The sequence below is a fragment of the Trichosurus vulpecula genome, chromosome 4 (genome assembly GCF_011100635.1).
Source record: "Trichosurus vulpecula isolate mTriVul1 chromosome 4, mTriVul1.pri, whole genome shotgun sequence".
Taxonomy (NCBI): Eukaryota; Metazoa; Chordata; class Mammalia; order Diprotodontia; family Phalangeridae; genus Trichosurus; species Trichosurus vulpecula.
Window position 1 is genome coordinate 51097302 of NC_050576.1, and position 4600 is coordinate 51101901.

At 40.7% G+C, this 4600-nt stretch overlaps 1 pseudogene; it reads left to right on the top strand.

Annotated features, from left to right (window-relative positions):
- Window positions 1-1596: 1596 nt before the first annotated feature.
- Window positions 1597-2252, top strand: LOC118848837 (annotated as a pseudogene).
- The last annotated feature ends 2348 nt before the right edge of the window (window positions 2253-4600 follow it).

Consider the following 4600-nt stretch of genomic DNA (forward strand, 5'->3'; position numbering starts at 1 on the left):
GAGGGATCAGTTTTGTCTTTCCTTGTATCTTCTGTACTTAGTATCATGTCTGACACATGGTAGTGACTTAATAAATGCTTATTTGCTTCACTTACTGACTTGGACCATGTTTCATCTCCTCTACCACAAATTCTATGGTGAATTCTTCATTTACCCCAGGGATCCTTTAACGCCTTCTGCAACAACAAATACCTCTTGGAGGTGGCATAAGGATTCAAGAGGAGTACTGTGTCTGATAGTTTGTGTCTACAATGGTGATATTGGACGGCCAGAATTGAGAAACTAATATGATAAAGAGATATCAAAGTTGTATGCTCCACCAATAAAACATTATTGAGAAATTGAATAGTTAACATTGCATAAATTTGTTTAATTAAAAAAGGAAATTGACATATTCTGTTTTTAATTTAGTTTATCTTCTTTTAAAAGTTTTTTTTTATTTTACCAGAACAAATACAAAACAGAGAAAAGAAACAGAAACATATCATAAACTTAACTACTGAAACTTAAATATAAAGTAAGAAAGAAAAAAAAGCATGTCATGTGCATAGCAGAATATAGGAGAGGATTCAAAATACGTAACAATAAATTTTCATTTCAAGAAAGCATGTATGACAAATAATACACCTTGTGGTGAGAACTGTCCATCTTTTCTTTGCTTCCTTGTGTTTTCTTTTGTTCTCTCCTGTGCACTTTTTAACTTTGTTCTTTTTTCCCCTCCCCCCAACCCCCCAGAAGGCTACAATATAATTTAGATATTTCTTGATATATACATACACATACAGATATATACATACACTTACACATATATACAGGTGTATATAGACATTTATTATCCCAAACATAATCTACTCCTGATCTTTGTTTTTTATGTTTGTACATCTTTTGTTTCCTACCCTTCCTGCCTCCTCTACTTTACTTCTACCAGCTACCTTGCCCTCCTATTAACTTGCCTACCCCCTCCTCCACCAACCACCCTGCCCTCCTATTACTTGCCTTCCCCCCTCTAAGGATCCTTCCCCTATTCCCCCATTCCCATTAACCTAAACTCCCTTTACCTATTCCCTCATTCTCCCCTCTACAAATCCCTCCCTTGTCCTAATCCCTCCCTTGTCCTCTCACCCCTATGTCCCTACCATTTTATTTCTTCTAAATTTAGAAGACTTTTATACTCTTTTAAATATATATGTAATGTTACCTCTTAAACCCATTCCTGATGAAAGTAGGTTGCCAGAACTACTAGCCTTCCTGCCCCATTTAAATTCTCTGTATCCTTCTTCTTGTGCCTCTTTTGTATAAAATAGTTACTGCCTTTAGTTGTTTCTAAATGGTTTTACTTTTTGAATTCATATAATAGTCAGGTTTATCCCCCTCTTTCTTATGAGCTCAACAATTATTAAGAAGAATGTTAGACATACATTTTCTATTTTATGTTATATAAAAGGTAAGCAGGCTGTTTCCGGCCACCTCAGTGGGGGAAGAGGAGACGCAGGCAGAAGGAGCTACGGTGCGGAGTGCCGAGCGGTCGCCGGGCGGAGGAAGAAGGGAGACTACAGCGACTGCCATTGTCGGCGGGCCGTGTTGGCGCTTCTGTAACCGGAAGAGATGGTGTTGCTGACGATGATCGCCCGGGTGGCGGATGGGCTTCCGCTGGCGGCCTGCATGCAGGAAGACGAGCAGTCTGGCCGGGACCTTCAACAGTGCCAGAGTCAGGCCAAGCAACTGTTTCACAAATTGAATGAACAGTCCCCTACAAGATGTACCTTGGAAGCAGGAGCCATGACCTTTCATTACATTATCGAGCAGGGAGTATGTTACCTGGTTTTGTGGGAACCTGGTTTCCCCAAAAAGTTGGCATTTGCCTACCTTGAGGATTTGCACTCCGAATTTGATGAACAACATGGAAAGAAGTGCCCACTGTCTCCAGACCCTACTCCTTCATTGAATTTGATACTTACATCCAGAAAACCAAAAAACTGTACATTGACAGCCGTGCACGGAGGAACCTGGGCTCCATCAAGACTGAATTACAAGATGTTCAGAGAATCATGGTGGCTAATATTGAAGAAGTCCTACAGCGAGGGGAAGCCCTCTCAGCATTGGATTCCAAAGCCAACAATTTGTCCAGTGTGTCCAAGAAATGTTGTCAGGACGTGAAGTATTTGAACATGCGTTCCACCTATGCCAAACTTGCAGCAGTTGCTGTGTTTTTTATCATGTTGATAGTGTATGTACTATTCTGGTGGCTTTGAGCAGGTTGATGCCATCCTTGGCAGGGGAGAGCCTGAAGTGTGGCAGGTGTACGTTTGCAGGACACTGAGTGCACAGGGCTGTGCATTAGGATCCAAATGGGACTTAGGACTCCGGAGACCTAGAAAGATAGGAAGTGCCCTAAATGCCATAGGTCACCCTTCATTTAGTGAAGCTTCACCCTCTAAAGAAGGTCTTGTTGGAGACTAAAGACTTTCTCTGGGTGGCAGACTGTATGTGTAGATCAGTAGACTTCCCCCCACCCTACCCCTGTGTTCTGAACCCTTAGGCAGCATTGACTAGGGCATTTCCTTTCTGGAATGGATCCATCCCTGGAACTCGTACTAACCAACTTCTAGTGGCACCACCTCGTTCCTTCTTTTAGAGAAGACAGCCCTAATGTTAAGCACCAATGAACATTCCTAATGTGGGTAGTGCTTGTTTTTTTTCTGAAATCTGGATCTTCGGTGGCCACTCAAACAAGACTCCTGTATGTGAAGGCTGATTTCTGTACATACCTTAATGTCTTTTTCTTCCTGTGAGAAGTTAACTTTGTTGTTTTCCTTTTCTGATATTTTGCTTATTGCACAATTGCTATGGGGTCAAATGAATATTAAATCGAGATGCCTTGAAATTAATGCTGTATCCCCTCCCTGATTAGGAAGGTAATAGGCTTTCCATAACATAATACTTAAACACAAATTTTAAGCTATTGTGGGAAGTTGTTAATTTCCTTCCCAAACATCTTGCTTCATATAACACAGGGGAGAAGAGTAAGAGTGTCTGAATACTATTACTGGCTAGAGGCTCAGCACCTCCTCTAGCTCCTTTCTTGCTTCCATTTATTAATTTTTTTTTACTTTTTTGTTTTTCCCCATGTATATTTCTATGATGGGGGCTGGGAGAAGGGAGGGCACAAAAAGGTCACTTTGATCAACAGTCTTAAGCTTCATGATGAGCATTTTCAGATAATCCAGATTATAAAATAGAAAATGTTCATATGTGTAGGGAATCAATTTTTGATTTCAGTTTTTCTGTGTTTTATTACAAATATTTTTAACTAAGGAAGCCTGTCAGAATTACCAGTGTTCCTCCTGTTTGTGTATGCTTTCTAAGAAAGTTACCTTTCTAAGTATAGAAATCTCATTTACTGTATTTTTAAATAGCTAGTAGAATGACATCTGACCTCATCTCCACTCTTTCTCTCACCTGTGTGCTCTTTCTTAAGCACCTGGCTCTCTTGTTTCTCCCACCCCTAGGGTGATAGAAATTTCCTTTTACTTTTGGAGGTGGGATTTTTGGAATAAGGACAGGGGCAAGGTAAGTAAAGATCTTATGCAGCCTATCTAGTGTCTCCAGCTCCTAGAACAAATATTGTTTGAAGAGAGGCAGAATGACACCCTGCTTAATCCTCAGCACTTTAAAAATGTCTTTAGTTCAATAAGTGCCGTAGGTGTGACTTTCAAACTACAAAAGTTATTTAAGGTCCAAGCCCTGTTTCCTGATTAGGCGTTAGGAGGGAATCAGTTTCCCCTATAAAAAAACAAAGAGATTTGATTTGTCTCTCCTGATTTACTTAAAACCCTCTGAAGAAACATAGTATAGTAGCAACTATTATGGTCCCAGCATGGATAGGAATCTGTCAGCCTCCCCAGAGCAATCTGTGTGACTACAGTGCATCAAAAGCAGGCCCCAGATCAAAACAGGTTTTTTTTGAGTAGTCAGAAGTTGCTCTTCATAGACAGAAATAGTCCCCCCAAATCTTGTCTCTATATGCAGCTGAATGTTCCTGCTATGCAGGTCTGTGAAAGGCTGAAGATTGATCCCAATATGGCTCCCTAAGATTTGGTGCCATTCAGGAATGGAGAATGTGGCAGCTTGATGAAAGTCGAATGATGCCACCTGAGGGTCAGCAACAAAATAAATTTCTTCAAGAACATCAAAAAAAAGGTAAGCAGTCTGTTCTTATGAATCCCTTATAGTCAGTCTTTGGTATGCACCTTATGTTTCTTTTGGTTCTTGTATGTCGAATCTTCTATTTGATTTAGTTATCTTGAAGCAGTTAGGTTGTGAAGTGGATAAAGCACCAGCCTGGGAGTCAGGAGGACCTGAGTTCATAACCAGTCTCAGACACTTACTAGCTGTGTGACCCTGGGCAAACGACTTAACCCTGTTTGCCTCACTGTATCTTCTTCTTTCCTTATCTATAACAGATGAGAAAGAGAGGGGGGGAGGAGAGAGAGAGAGAGAGAGAGAGAGAGAGAGAGAGAGAGAGAGAGAGAGAGAGAGAAAGAGGGAGAGGAGAGGCTAACGAACATATCAATTGAGTATGAAAATGTATGACAATATA